Source organism: Camellia sinensis, chromosome 5 (assembly GCF_055761805.1).
Source record: "Camellia sinensis isolate YWXY chromosome 5, ASM5576180v1, whole genome shotgun sequence".
Taxonomy (NCBI): domain Eukaryota; kingdom Viridiplantae; phylum Streptophyta; class Magnoliopsida; order Ericales; family Theaceae; genus Camellia; species Camellia sinensis.
The window spans coordinates 133724584-133741412 of record NC_138965.1 but is presented as its reverse complement, the minus strand read 5'-3'; positions in this window follow the sequence as shown (position 1 = coordinate 133741412).

Here is a 16829-nt window from a genome sequence, read left to right as displayed (position 1 = left end):
AATTCGACCGAAGCCGAGCTGGAGGATTTATGTTGGGGACATTTGGCAGTTGTATTGCGACAGATCGTCCAATCAGCGGGGCAGTGGAGCTGGAGTTGTAATCATGGCTCCCGATGGCGCAATAATTGAACAGGCCGTCAAGTTAGGCTTCGAAAAATCAAATAGTGAAGTTGAATATGAAGCCCTTCTAGCCGATTTGCGAAATGCGCACATTCTGGGTGCTCGGCGTTTGCTTGTTTTCTGCGACTCGAAACTGGTGATCAATCAGCTAAATGGGGAGTACGCGGCAAGAAACGACCGTATGGCGGCCTCCATGAAAATGGCCAATTCCCTGTTGGCAAAATTTGACCATCGTGAGTTGAACCAGATAACACGTGATCAGAACACCCATGTAGATGCCTTGGCTTGCCTAGCCTTCGCAATCAACTTAGAGATTAAATGGACCATCGAAGTAGGTTTCATCCCAGAGCCAAGCATTGGCCCTTCGGAGTAGGTCTTGATCAACGTTATAGAATCTGTACCAAGTTGGATGGATCCCATTGTTGCAATCCTATCTGCTGAACAACTCCAAAAGGACAAGAAAGAAGCGCACAAGCTGTGAAACAAAGCCATGCGATACTACTTGGATCCGCAAGGAAGGCTTTATAAAAAATCCCTCTCTGGCCCATATTTGGAATGTGTCCACCCGGACAAAGTCGAGGAACTTCTGTCTGAGATACATGAAGGCAATTGTGGTGCCCATTCTGGCGGATGCTCTCTGGCCCATCGAGCTATAATGCAGGGGTATTATTGGCCGACAATGAGAGCGGACGCCGAGTGTTATGCAAAAAAGTGTGAACAGTGCCAGAAGTTCTCCCCGTTAAACCATCTGCCTGCTGAAGAGTTGAACTCTATCACCAGTCCCTGGCCGTTCGCCTAGTGAGGGCTTGATATTGTAGGACCATTGCCGAGGGCCCCAGGGAACAAGCGATACCTGATCGTTGCAACAGATTACTTCACGAAATGGGTCGAAGCGGAGGCATTAACACACATTCGAGATGCCAACGTTAAGCGCTTTGTGTGGAGGAACATCATAACACGATTCGGCATTCCAAGAGCTCTTATCTCAGACAACGGTACCCAGTTTGACTGTGGCGTGTACCGAGAGCTATGTAGCAAGTATGGTATCTGGCCTTATTTTTCCACGTCGTCTTATCCTCAGAGCAATGGTCAAGCCGAGGCCTCTAACAAATACATCTTGGACGGCATAAAGAAGAGGCTGGAGAGAGCCAAAGGCAAATGGGTTGAAGAATTACCGAGTGTGTTGTGGGCTCATCGAGCTACACCAAGAAGATCAACTAGAGAAATGTCGTTTGTCCTCTGCTTTGGAACCCAAGCGATTTTACCCCTGGAAATCGGCCACCCGACCCTCAAGTCGCAAGTTTTTGATACGGGCCGAAACGACATGATGCTGACCTTGGATTTGATTCTGATTGAAGAACGAAGAGACCGAGCCCTTGCGTCCATGGCACGGTACCAGCAACAACTAGAAAAATCGTATAATCAACGCATTTAGTTGCGCCGCTACACACTAGGAGAGTTGGTCCTGAAGAAGTTGCTCCCAGCTGACAGGAAACCGGCCGATGGAAAACTGGGTCCAAACTGGGACGGCCCCTATCAGATTGATTCTATAGCGGGAGCGGGGGCATATCGGCTGAAAGATATGTCAGGGAGGAGCCTCCCACGGCCTTGGAATTCCACGCACTTGCGCAAATTTTATCATTAACCCGACTTGTGGGACATTATGCTTGTTCTGAACTGTCCACCATGTACATCTCTTTTTCTGTAATACAAAGACCTCAATTTACTCGTTACAAATTGCAGTTCAACGATGTTCCAAAAAAGCCTCTGAATTCGAAGCCCCATCGGCGCGTAACATTTTGGGGCCGAGAAAGCCTCCGGACTCGGAGCGCCCTTCGTGGATATCACGATCGGCCAAAAAGCCTTCGGATTTGGAGCGCCCTTCGTGGATATCACGATTGGCCAAAAAGCCTCTGGATTCGGAGCGTCCTTCGTGGATATCACAATTGGACAAAAAGCCTCCGAATTCAGAGCCTCATCGGCGTGTGATGTCTTTGGGCCGAGAAAGCCTCCGGATTCAGAGCGCCCTTCATGGATATCACGATCGGCCAAAAAGCCTCCGGATTCGGAGCGCCCTTCGTGGATATCATGATTGGCCATAAAGCCTCCGATTTTGGAGCCCCATCGGCGCATGACGTCTTTGGGCCGAAAAAGCCTCCGGATTCGGAGCGCCCTTCGTGGATATCACGATCGGCCAAAAAGCCTCCGGATTCGGAGCACCCTTCGTGGATATCACGATGGGCCAAAAAGCCTCCGAATTCGGAGCCCCATCGGCACATACGTCTTTGGGATGAGAAAGCCTCCGGATTCAGAGCGCCCTTCATGGATATCACGATCGGCCAAAAAGCCTCCGGATTTGGAGCGCCCTTCGTGGATATCACGAATGGCCAAAAAGCCTCCGATTTCGGAGCCCCATCGGCGCATGACATCTTTGGGCCGAAAAAGCCTCCAGATTCGGAGCGCCCTTCGTGGATATCACGATCGGCCAAAAAGCCTCCAATTTCGGAGCCCCATCGGCGCATGACGTCTTTGGGCCGAAAAAGCCTCCGAATTCGGAGCGCCCTTCGTGGATATCATGATTGGCCGAAAAAGCCTCCGGATTCGGAGCGCCCTTCGTGGATATCACGATAAGCCAAAAAGCCTCCAATTTTGGAGCCCCATCGGTGCATGACGTCTTTGGGCTGAGAAAGCCTCCAGATTCGGAGCGCCCTTCGTGGATATCACGATCGGCGAAAAAGCCTCCAGATTCGGAGCGCCCTTCGTGGATATCACGATTGGCCAAAAAGTCTCTGAATTCGGAACCTCATCGGCGCAAGACGCTTTTGGGCCGATTAAGCCTCCGGAAATGATGCCAGGGCGGTATAACATGTATGTTGAGTATATTTAATGAAGGGCTCTCCGTTACGACGAGCCGACAAAAAATTGTTTATTCCAACAGTGTTGATCCAACAAAGCTCATTTATGTAAAAAATGACTTTATTCAAGCATTTATGAAATAAAGCACAAAACATGGAAGCGTAAGTGTGCTAAAGCAAAATTATAAAGCAACAGGAATGAGCAAAATAAAGCATTTTTATTCATACAACCAATGATTACATAAATCCGCGATTGAACATTACAACGAATATCTTTATGCGGCGTCTCCCTCATCGTCGCTCTTCTCGACTTCATAAGCGGAAAAGGGCAAGTGATCATGTTGGAACAGTGGCAACGCCGAATCGACACCCTTTGCTCGGAGAGCCTCCGCGGCCTGAAGTGCCGCTATCCAACCGTGCTTAAAGCCCTAATTCTCACATCAGCAGACCTCCTCTGCAAGTTTCTCTTTCGTTTTTTCGATCCCAACCTTCCGGCCCGCATGGAAGCCTTGCTCATAACCCTTGGCCCTCGCATTTTCTACGGCAAACATGCTTGCCGTATCTTGGTCGGCGATGGCATGACTCAATAGTTGTTGGGTCACCCTCTCCCCTACGATCGGGTTAGATTGGGCCGCCGCATACAATTCGTCGGCCTTAGCTTTCGTAAGCTCTTTAAGCTCGCGCTCGGCTTTCTCCGCACGAGCTTCCGAGCTGCGGATTCGTTCATCCATTTTTCCTATCTCCTGCCGCGCGGCGCGCAGGCACATGCCAACTTCGTAAACAATGTACAACCCCTTCACTGCCCCATGGACGCCCTTTCAAAATACGTCGAAATCCTGTCGACCAACCATCGATTGCTGGACCTCTGGCGGAAAAATCTGTCAAGCAAACTCGAATGCCACACCTAGGTCCTTGATAATGGAGTCTGCCTCCATCATCGGTTTATTCCCTACAAAACTGCAAAGCTCAATGGCCGCAGCGCTACGTCGGTCTCATTCCTGGGTCGCGATCGCGGAGAACTTCCCCATTGCTGTTTCTCCTTTCGGGGTGATCTGCTTCGACGACTTGAAGGCTGACGTTTTTCCTGTTCTTTCGACGCCCAACTTCTTACACGATTGGTCTCTTTGCCGCGATTCATTACAGTATCAAGCTCAGCCAAGGTTCGAGCTTCGCCTCTGCTGTTGAAGAAAACTCTATTTGACATTCGGGACAAGTTGTTTCGAATTGAGTCTGAACGCAGAAAGTGAAGGTACTGGCGCCAAGAGCCCATCCCATTTATTTCTAATGCTTGCAGCAACCCCGAGGTAATTTCATTGACGCTACTCCAAACGACGAATGCCAATTGATATGTGCCACAACCACTCTATGTACTAAGTTTTGGCTTTATAAATGGCCTAATTATGTAAACGGCAGTTATAGATCAATGCCTTGGAGTTCATGCACTGGCTGGGGCAACGCCAGATTTATTAATTTAACCGGCCGACCATCTTGGCCCTATGCCGATTGATACGTGCCACAACCACTCCATATACTAAGTTTTGGCTTTATAAATGGCCTAATTATCTAAACGATAGTTATAGATCAATGCCTTGTAGTTAATGCACTGGCTGGGGCAAGGGCAAATTTATTAATCTAACCAGCCGACCATCTTGGCCCCATGCCGATTGATATGTGCCACAGCCACTCCATGTACTAAGTTTTGGCTTTATAAATAGCCTAATTATCTATCCGGCAGTTATAGACCAATGCCTTGAAGTTCATGCACTGGCTGCGGCAAGGGCAGATTTATTAATCTAACCAGACGACCATCTTGGCCCTATGTCGATTGATACGTGCCACAACCACTCCATATACTAAGTTTTGGCTTTATAAATGGCCTAACTATCTAAATGGCACTTATAGATCAATGCCTTGGAGTTCATGCACTGGCTGTGGCAAGGGCAGATTTATTAATTTAACCGGCCGACCATCTTGGCCCTATGCCGATTGATATGTGCCATAGCCACTCCATGTACTAAGTTTTGGCTTTATAAGTGTAATAGCGCCCGTGGGCCTCATGCTACAGTTCGGACTCGATTTGTGTCACGGTTCTAAATCTGAAGCAAAGAGTCCAAATCCGGCAAATCGTTTTGAGAAAATAGATTTTTTGAAAGAAGTGCCAAACATGGACTGCTTTGCCAGATACAGAGTCGCCACCTAAATATTTTTTTAATGGGAAAATTTAGGAAACCCTGACTCGGTGCCGAAGGCCACAGGTCCATCATCACCGGAGTTGTCTCGGCTCGGGAGCTTGGGTACGATCGGGGAAGGTCAGCTATGAGCACCCCCTTTCGCCCAGTTCGAAGACCGGCCTCTACTAACCGTGATATCCAATTTTGAAAACGTTATGTGTTCTTATTCCGGTTATTAACCTAGAATTACTATGTTATGCGCGCAGCAAACAAGTATAGACTAGATTGCCTAATTTGGAAATAAGCATTGCATATCCGTTCGTTTTGAAAAGTGCTTTGGGGTTTGCTACTCGCAAGTAGGCTAAAATACGGATTTCAACGAGTTTTCCCAACTCAAACAATCCAACCTTCACCCACAGGCATTCAAATAATTTAACACATAAGCATTTAGCTGCATGGCAAGCATACTGTCATGGCAACACTCACACGCATGCGGGATGCTAAAGCATAAATACTTACATCGTACTCCGTGCCAAAACAATAAACTAGTTAGCAAACATGCATGGCCTAGTTCATGTTGAAATGACTAATGCAACACATACAGGATGCAATTAGATAGGCTCGGCTAACCTAAGCATGGTATATGAAATGCGATCAACTATCACATATTCAATTTTTGAATTGAAGTACAAATGCAGTTAGCGTGATGTACCGAGCCTAATGCATGCAATACAAATGCATGAATGCACGCATGCATAGCATAAGGTATGCTAAATTAAATGTGCCCTAATATTAACCAACAAAGCAGGTAAGTAAAAGGGAAGAAAGAAGTGGGGATTGGAGGACATACACACCACTCACACACACTTATTACAGATTTGCCCTCACTCGGAGGGACCAAATAAATAATACAAATTAATTAACTACGCAAGCTAATTAAATATTACAAATTGCCTAATCAACTAAGCAAATTAACTAAAGCTAGAAAAATAGTAAACCGCCTCGGGAGGAGAGCCTAATGCAATGCATGTTCGATCCCGCTCGGAAATGCACCGCCATGCATAGGCTGCCTCTGTTTTCCTTCCTTCACTCCTCTGGAGGTTGCCAAAATCTCAGGACTGGTCCCTTGGACATTGGGGAACACCACCGGCTGAATGGAATTGCCACCGGCAGTGGGATGTGGCCACCGGCCATTGGTAAAGCTATCGGCACAGAAGGTATTGCCGGTCGGCACTTGACACTGCCGGTCGGCAGAGTGTTCTTGCAGAATCTGCAAATGACAGTAACAGAGGGCAAGGCAAAGCATGGCAGCACAATTCAAGGCATGTATGCACCAACCATGTCCCTTACCATGGTAATGACTCAAAGGGGCATGTGCCTCGATTCTCGGACCACCAATCACGCATTTCCATGCATGATGGCCCAAGTGATCAAATGTGCAACTTTCATGTCAAATGAAATGCAAACCAAACAAACAAACTAAGGCCCAATTCCCATCACCAAATCAAGGAATAAGGCATGCATGCAAGATGCGATGCAACCTAGGCATACAAGCTAAGGATGCAACATGGCATGGCAAGGCACTTATGCAAGCATACAAGCAAACATGAGGCAATGCTAATGGATGGCAAGATGGACTTAGGCATGATTTAGGAAACTCTAATAAAGCCCAAAACAGTAGCCAAAATGACCAAAACAAAAGACCAAAACACATACACATATGCACACAATTAAGGGCCAATACTTAGGCGCAAATTGGACAACTCTCAAGTGCACTTGAAAGAGGCATAACATGGACTAATTAGCATGCAACATAAGCTTTGAAAATCATGCTAAGATGGTATCAAACCAAGCAACAAGATAGGCTAAACATTAGCATGCAAATGGTCCAAGTACTTGGAGCAAGTCAAGGGGACTTGAACCATGGCTAAGCCAACCAAGCCTCACAAGGCTAAGAGGGCTTAAAATAGGTTCAAGACAAACCTAGACCATGCAAAGGGGACTCCCTAGATGGCATCTAAGTAGCTCAATTTCAAAGCATGCACTATGGCTAAAACATGGAGCATACTACACATGCTTTCAAAGCATTAAAGAAGCATTCAAGGCAAACACATAGGCATGAAAATGGGACTAAAATAACTTGTAGGGTGGCCCCAAATCACCAAATCAATGCAAAGATGTCATGCTATACATGCACATACTTAAGGCCAACAAGCCGGAATGCAAAGAGGCTATACTGAGCATGCCAAATCCGACCCAAACAACCATGGACAGACCTAAGACATGGCAAAATACGCACAAAATCTTCACAAGACTAAGCCCAAAACATGCTTGAACAAGGGCTAACAACCTAAGGCATATTAAGGCATAAACATGGCATTACAAGGTAGGTATGCCAAGCATGCATGGTGTACCAAAACCAACAATAAACAGAGGTATATTATGACATACTAAGCATGGAAAATAGCCAAGACATGATCAATACACACTCTAACATGGTGCTCCCTCAAGAGGCCAAAAATGGTCCATTTCAAGGACAACAAGGGGAGGGGATGGCCCTCCCCTTTTGGAGACTTCAAGGCACCATCTTTACCATTGAAATCCCTCAAGATTTCAGTGGTGAAGAGGCCCAAACACCAAAGTCTCGAAACTTGCACAAAATAGCACAAAATGAGGCCTTTTAAGGCCTAAGAGGGGTCAAACACCTCCAAACCACAAAACACCCTTAATAAACAATCAAGAGGGCCTAAAAACAGAACTTTTTTGTATTATACACTAAGCTCAAAAACGATTTTAAGATAGGTAAAAATACAATGCAAGATTGGGGTAAAATGGGACTAGATTCTCACCCTTGAAGACCTCTTCAACAATGATGCTCCAATGGCCCTCTTTGGCTTGAAATCAACTCCAAAACTTCAAAACAAACCCCTTAGAACCTCAGTAGCTAAGTGAAGGTGAAACACTATGTGTTTGTGTGCAATAGTAAGACACAAACACACTATTACACACACAAGAGGGAAAAAGAGAGAGATAATGTGTATCAAACCCTAACCCTAGAACTCAAACCCTAACAATGGCTGTCTAAGCTCTCTCAAGTGTCTCAAGTGTCTAACCCAGCAACAAGAGAGAGCCCTTCTCTTTATGGAAGCTTTTGTCTTGTAAAGCTTACAAGACAAGCTTCATAAGAGGGAGATCCCTCCATACACGTGTATGGAGGGGAGCAAAAAGCAAGACAACTGTCTTAAAATATCTGCAAAAGCAGATGCACAGTAGTCGGACGGCCAAAGATGCCATCTTGGCAAAAAAGAGTGCCGACCGGCACTAAATAGTGCCGACCGGCAATATAATATGCCGACCGGCAAACTATAGTGCCGATGGAAGCAAAAACCAGCCGGTGGCCTCTAGCCACTGCCGGTGGTGTGTGGGGATGCCTTACAAGGCATTCCCTGCCCTTCCAAGGCAAAACACAAGTGTTTGGTGCAAAACCAAACACTATACGGTCGAGTTCGGAGATCCTGAGGCAGGGCGCGTAGCCGAGACCTCCGGGAACTCCAAACGAACACAAACATAGATGATCACCGAGTGTTCAAACGGTGACGTCCAAGTCTTGAGGACGGTCAAAAATGGAGTGTCTACAATAAGTAGCCTAATTATCTATCCGGCAGTTATAGACCAATGCCTTGGAGTTCATGTACTGACTGGGGCAAGGGCAGATTCATTTGGTTTGTGAAATGGCCTAATCATCTAGTTGGCAAATATACAGAACATTTTACCCAAAACAGCAACAAAACAATACCATTCATTAATAACAGCAAAGCACAAAACAAATTTTCATTAAGTAAATTAGGCACAAATTGTAGCCACTTTACATATGAAAATTACTAAACAAAAAGTTGTAAAAAGCTGAACATTTCTAAACAAAATTTCTAAACACGCACAAATCCTAAAACAAAAACAAGAGCTGCCTAAATTAGCCATCGGAGTCAGACTCCAGCGGCTCAACATCCACTTGCTCAAATGGAATTGGCACAGCCAATGTCACATCAGCAGCAGCAAGGGCCTTGAGCCAGCTGTGTTTGAATCCCCGATTTTCAAATTTGGAGACTTCGTCTACATATTCATCAAAAGTAGATTTTCTCCCGGCGTCAAATGCCCTGGAAGTCTCCAGGTCGGTTGTTTCCTTCGCCTTCTTTATTTCCTCCAACTCAGCCTCCAATTTAGAGATCGCCTCCTGGGCCAATTTAAGCGCGTCGTCGCTCGCAGCCGCCCTCTTCTCGGCGACCGATCTCAATTCTTTAGCATTACGGGCTCTCTCTATCTCGGCCTCGGCCCCTTTAACTTCGGACTCGGCCCTACTCTTTTGTCCCTCAACCTCCGCTTGTAAACGGCCAATTTGCTCGATGGTATTGTGATGGCGACGGCCCATCTCGGCAATCCTTCCGACGGCCTGCAAAACAGGAAGTTAAGACCAAAGTAATATTTGCTTAAAGTGAAAAAACAAAGTCAAGATATATACCAAAAGAGTTGATTGCGCGGCCAACGCAATTGTAACCAGATCCGGCTCTGCCCGAAAAGCCGCCTTGTCAGCAGGCAAAGAAACGAACGTGGCCAAGCTGAGTGCGACCGCTGGATCTCTGATTACCGAAGCATCAGAGGAGATCGACGTATTTTTTATCTTCGGCTGAATAACAAAAGGTACATTCATGTCTGATTCCACCAAACGAGGTCATTTGTCGGCGTGGTCGTCTTCTGAGCCGGCCTCGAACTCGGCAGTGCGCTTCTCCACCCTCTTCTCAGCTTCTACACTTGCCTGCACAAAAGGTTCCGCCTCGGTACTTTCATTTTTCGCCGTTCCCTCCTCAACAACAGGCAAGGAGAATTGGGACTGAGATTCGGCAAGAGTCTGGGAGGGCTGAGATTCGGCAGCCCGAATCTCCTCCGCCCTTCACCGCACGGCCAACCTTTCCGCGTTTGCCTTCTTGGCAAGTTTAGTGAGGCTCAACCCAGCCATATCTTCTGAGTACGCGCCAGGAAGATCCTCCAGACCGTGAAAAATATCGTCAAGTGGAAGGTTCCCTCGACCCGAAGTGGACGGAGGATCAACCGAATTGAGGTCGGCCTTTTCAAATGCTAACTTTAAAGCCTCGTCGACCTCGACTTCTGATTGGTCTGATTCCGCGGCCTCAGCTACTTCCGGTTGCTCCGAATCTGATCCCTTGAAACTGACTTGCCTCAAATTTTTGAAATTAGTCAAGATAAAGGCAATAAGAAACTCCTTACCTTTTGGAATTGGGATGTTTTTCGCCGCCGAAAAGGTAGTATAAGTCAGCTCATAGCGAAGCAGAACATGGGCCGTCCTCCCCTGCTTCTGAAGACTCGGTCGGCCGAAATATTTGAGCGCAGCCTTGATATCTGAAAGGACGCCGTCATCGGTTGAGTTTAAGATTTTTTTCAAATCGTTTCCTGCAAATGCAAAGCCATGAGGTCCCGAAAATGAAGTTTTATAAGTATGACAAAGTAAATAAATAAAAGAAGACACTCGGCCACCTGGTTCACCCCTTCGTCTAGGAATACGATCAAGGCGATCCTCGTCTTCGCCGAATTCCTAGTTTCCTTGGACGATGACCATAACATCATCGACTCGCTTCCCAGAGCTGGAAAGCATAGTCACTAGTTGATGGTCGGTGTCTCTGGCCCTAAGGAAATAACGCATGTGCCGACCAGAAGACTTGGCCAAGGCGTAGCAGTGCCGAATAGTAGGAATGCCAAGGTTAAGCCTAAGGCGGCTATTTAGTGCGTTAATCCCTATCACGATCCTAAAGAAGTTGACGTTGGGCTGGGAAGGGATTAAGTCCCAATGGCAAAGAACAGCCCTAAGGAGTGGGTGAAGGGGGAAATGGACTCCACTTTCTACGATTGATAGGAGAGGGAAGAAGATCGTGGTTTCATCAACCCTCTCCATATCAAGGGTGCCGTCTGTCACAAATGACAGGCGGACGTCATCAGTAATGAAAAAGTGGCGTCGGAAGCCAGAAATTCGATCCGGTGAGAGGAGATCTTTCAAATGTTTCGCCATTTCCCCCAGCCAACAAGAATATGCTAAGCCCAAAAACAAAGCAAGAAAAGAAATTCAAAGCAAAGAAGGAGAGAACTTACAAGAGGTGAAGAAGATAGAGAAGAAAAGTTGCAGAGGTAACTCGGAAGGCAGTCCAACGACAAGCGTCTAAAAGTGTGTATGCATTTGAAAAGACGTTGAAATTTTAAATCACAATAAATAGAAGTGTACGAAGAGGCGAGAAGTTGAGGTGATAACTGAGAAGTGTGGGTTCAGACATTTGCATTGGGATACGGTCAGCCGCCGAGTTTCGGCTCTGACTTTTCGAGTTCGAAGCCAAACACTCCAGCCAACTGTCATTAGTGGAGTGCTTAGGGGGGCAATTGTGGGGGCCGAATATTGGGATTCATAGGGATTCCAGATATTCAAACCTGGGAGATTCCAAATTCGTGGCACTCGGCATCAGCTTGCAAACTCGAATCCAACTTTACTCCGCCAAATGGTCGATTAAGCAAGGGGGGCCGAGTAAAGATCGTCATTACTACAAAATGTGCCGAATAATCAGTTGGAAATGGACCTTGTGGGAGCTGGATAATTGAAAGAATCAGAAGCGTACTCTAGAAGTCAGATATTATTCCGCTCTATCCGACATAATCAAGATGCCGAATAAAATAGATAGATAGGCCGAATAGTTATTGAACTATGGAGCCGAGCAAATAAGAGGATAATGAGTGAAAAGTGGCCCTGGCCCCGAGGCCTAGGGAACGAGTATAAATAAAGGAATAGCAGACTCAGAAAGGTACATAAAAAAAATTGTTGTGCTTAACTTAGAATACAAGCAATCTTGAGTGCGAGACTGACTTGCCCGTCGGAGTGCTAATTCCGGCACCCCCGACCGGAGTGTTCATTCCTTTTCAGGTGACTAGAAGAGGATCAAGAGCGTCCCCCAGGATCAGAAGAGTATCTCCAAAACCATTTCTCCACATACATATATTTTGTTATATATATATATTTTTTTACCTCTAATGAAATATTAAAGTAAAAATAAGTGTGAAAGAGATTTAAGAAATGAAATTTGTTATAAATTAATGTTATATACATAAAAAAATATTATGTAAAATTAGTTAGTGTTATATATATGTAATGCTTGATAATTGTTTAAACTTATTCTTCAATCAATTAGCAAATCGAAACTGCCTAAATCGTTCAACCTGCGGTTTGGTTATTTGTCAATCTGCCATTCACGGTTTGATTTATAATTGGGCTCTTTTTTGATAAATCCTATTTGTAACTGTTTTATTCCATAAGACCCAAACTATTTCTGAATATTCCATTAGGTCCATTAATTGTAAAAGGACGAAATAACCTTTCTCTGCCTCTCCCGTGTGTAATCGATTCTGCAAAACCCATTCCCATTCCAACTATTCAATCCACAAAATTTCCAAAACAAAAACTGAATCCACGAAACCAGATGCACATTGCCTCCAGTAACCCTAGATTCATATCGCCTCACCAACGTCGTCGTCGTCCACCGTCCACCGTCGACCCCAGATTTCTCTTCATCTCATCGCTGCGAAGGTTCACATCGGAAGGAGGGTGCTTCGTCATTCGAAAATTCCTGTCGTTGGATTGAGTTTATTTCATCCACTGAGTGTGGTCCATACCCACCCACCATGAGGAACAAAAGTAAGCAATACCATTCCACTTTCTGCTTTTCAATCATAATGTGATCATCGATGTATACATTTACATTGCCCTATAACTGTTGTTGTTTTCGGATTTGAATTTGTAAACATAGATGTTTTTGGAATTGATTTTGTAAACATAGATGATGTGAACATTCACATTAGTGTTCATTACTGGCTAAACTTACATTAGTAGACGCTAATGTGAACATTCACATCAGTGTATAATGATGTGAATGTTCACATTACTGTCACTGTTGATATTGTTGATTGTTGATGTCTATAGAACCCCTAAACTTCACTCAACAATGTGATGGAATATGATGTAAATATTCACATTGTAACATCAATGTCAGACTTGTTTCTGTTGTTGGGTGTTGTTTGGTGCTGTTGGTTCCACCCTTTGATTTTTAGCTAATTATAACATAATGTGATCACCCATGTAAACATTTACATTGCCCTGTAACTGTTGTTATTTTTGGAATTGATTTTTGTAAACATAGATGATGTGAACATTCACATTAGTGTTCATTATTGGGTAAACTTACATTAGTAGACATTGATGTGAATGTTCACATTACTGTCACTGTTGATATTGTTGATTGTTGATGTCCATAGAACCCCCAATCTTCGCTCAACAATGTGATGGAATATGATGTAAATATTCACATTGTGACATCAATGTCAGACTTGTTTGTGTTGTTGGGTGTTGTTTGGTACTGTTGGTTCCACCCTTTGATTTTTAGCCAATTATAACATAATGGGATCACCCATGTAAACATATACATTGCCCTATAACTGTTGTTGTTTTCGGAATTGATTTTGCAAACATAGATGATGTGAACATTCACATTACTATATTGGGTAAACTAACATTAGTATACACTGATGTGAACATTCGCATCAATGTACAATGATGTGAATGTTCACATTACTGTCACTGTTGATTGTTGAATGTTGTTTGGTGCTTTTGGTTCCATCCTCTGTTTTTCAGCCAATTATATGTTCTTATTTGAACACCCAGGTCTTCCCCATAGATTTGATGGCAAGCGAAAGAGAGGGGAATCCCGTGCCAAAGCCAAACCTGATCAAACAGCTGTTCCTGAAGAAGTGAACATGAAAAAAGTTAACTACCGGTCAAATATAACTGGATTGGTCAAACTGTTAAAGGATACAAAATTTACAGGTAGCCAATTGAAGTGCCTTAGAAAAACATCGTTTTGGCCATTATTTGATTGCTTGATCAGTAATGAAGTTGACCTCAACCACTGCATGAAATATGATGATGTCATTGTACGTATAGTGCAGACATTCAAGCCATCTAGTGGGAGGTTTTACATTGGGGATAAGAACATCCAGATTTTTAGAAGCGATGTATCACTGATTTTTGGGGTAGGCTGCGACACCAAGTCGATGGACCTCTCTTATGGTGCAAAACCAACAACCGGCATCATACACCGAATGTGCAAGGATGTTAGTCGGTTAAGTGCTACCAAAATACGAGAAAATCTGAGCAAAACATTAAAGGGCACGAAGAAACAAGACAATGAAGAGGTCGCAAGATTAGTTTGCATGTATGCATGCGTCAAGCTATTCTTTTCTACGTTCGGAGAAACAATTGGATGGGCTTTCTACTCATACATGGACCCATTAGAAAACATGATCGAGTATGATTGGGCTGAGAGCATCCGGGCAACCCTGATGGGTTCATTGGGCCAAAACTATGGAAAACCAGGACAAGTCACAGGATGTGTGATCTTGTTAATGGTAAATCTCATAAAACTCTGAGGAAGTTTAATACTTAATGGGTTATTGGGTTTCAAATATGTTATTGATGAATTGATCATGAATATAAATAACAGAATTTTGGATTAAGTGGATAAACAAACATCCAAATTGCACCATTTTTTTTAATAATTTATATATCATCGAAATATTTTAATGAAACACTTCGTTTCTTATGTTATGATATGATGAGTCCTGGTTTGGCATAAACTAATAAGTACACACTTTTTATCTTTTTATTTTTTTTTTGGATCACATCACCTCTCTACTTTTTTGCACATCTTTTTGTAAAAAGTTAAAAAATATGTATAACTTATAGAAAGATACACATAAAAAGTATGGGAAATTTTAAATTAATGGGATAGTAAAAGAATATTTACATTTTCATGAAGGTTGTAAATTTTTTGTCCGCATGGTTCAAAATATTTTTCTATGTCAAAGTTGCACTAGAAATTTTTTTATCTATAATTTAATTTTTTTTTTCACAATTTCATTAATTTGTAATTTTTCCTAAAACGAAAAATAAAGGGAGAATTTTGTACAGGGGACTCACCACAGTTGCCACTTTGACGTTTGGATTATTCATTTTGTTAGACCAGAGTCGGCTTAAGCCTCTACGAGGCTTAAAGCAAAATTTTATTGCAATCCTTTTTATATTTTAAAGTTAAATGTAAATAACATTTATTATTTTTAGTAAATTATCATGTAAAATTCATGTCTCTTCCATTCTCATGACTAAAATTTAGAAGTTATTTAAAATATTTAGTTATGACCAAAAAAAAAATTAATCAATTAAAAGTGCCAAAAGTTATCAAATAAATAAAATTTAAAAATTCAAAACGAAAACCAATAAAGGTTTGAAGAACCTATTTTAAATTGGCGGCGTTTCTTTTAAAGTGAGCTGTCTTAAAATTATGTATTATATACTTTTTAAAATTTATGGAGCCCTTTTCACTATGAACCTTTATATATATATATAAGAAACAAAAACGAAAAAATGTGTGCATATGACAAACATATACAACACCGATGGACATTTTTACCAACATTTTAAAACTTGTATTTATGCTCATGGAAATATATATATTTTTTACATTTTTCTTGTGTTAGTTTTGTGGAGGCCTTCAACAAAGTAGTCCTTATGAGAAACAATTGAATTTTATTTGACTTATGGTTATATACGAAAATTTTGGGGCCATTTTGCAATTGAGGCCTAAAGTCATTGCTTCAATTGCTTTAGGCTTTAACCGGCCCTGTTTTGACCCTGTCCGCGGATCATTTATGATAGAGGTCATTCAACTATTAGGTCACTCAACATGTTGTCTAAAGTCACTAAAAAAATTGCAAAAAATTCTTATTGTTGAAGGATTTGAATTTTCAATGGCCCTGTAAAATAAGGTCTAGTTTTAACAATTAGCCTAAAGTTTCAAAAGAGCCTTGGACCGTTATTAATTTGTGAAAAATAAATCAAATTGATCTCATAATTAAATGATGTTATTATTATTATTATTATTATTTTGTACTTTGATTAATTTCAAAAAAGAAAAATGATAGAATCCCTAAATATTTTACCAAAAAATTTAAGCATTTAGTAATTTTTTTGATAAAATATTTAGCATCCCTAACATTGTTGTTCAACAAATACAACTGAAGAGTTTGATAAACTTAGACCTCGTTTGGAAACATGCTATTTTAGTAAATTTTTGGCTTTTTAGCTAAAATATGGAGTAAAAAAAATTATATGTTTGGAATGATATTTTGATTTTTTACGAAAAGATGTGTAAAAAGTAAAGAGAAAAGAGAACATTTGACTTTTTGACATAGGTTATAGGCTTTTTGATTTTTTTTAAGGGCTTTGATAGAGACCCCCTCCAATCACCATCCCCACCACCGCCACACACACGTGGCGGGTGGTGATTGGAGAAGAAGGAAAAAGAAAAAAGAAAAAACTAGCCAATCATGTTGAGAGGGGGTCAAAGGGGGTGGGGGGAAAGGGGGTCTGGAACATTTTTCTTTTTTTCAATAATTTTTTTGGCTTTTAAACTAAAACTATTATTTCCCAAATGAGACCTTAATTAGACTAGGCAAGTACATGAAACTCAAATTTTGTAAACCCAAATAAATGGTATAAAAGTTGTTTAATTTTGAATTTTTAAGG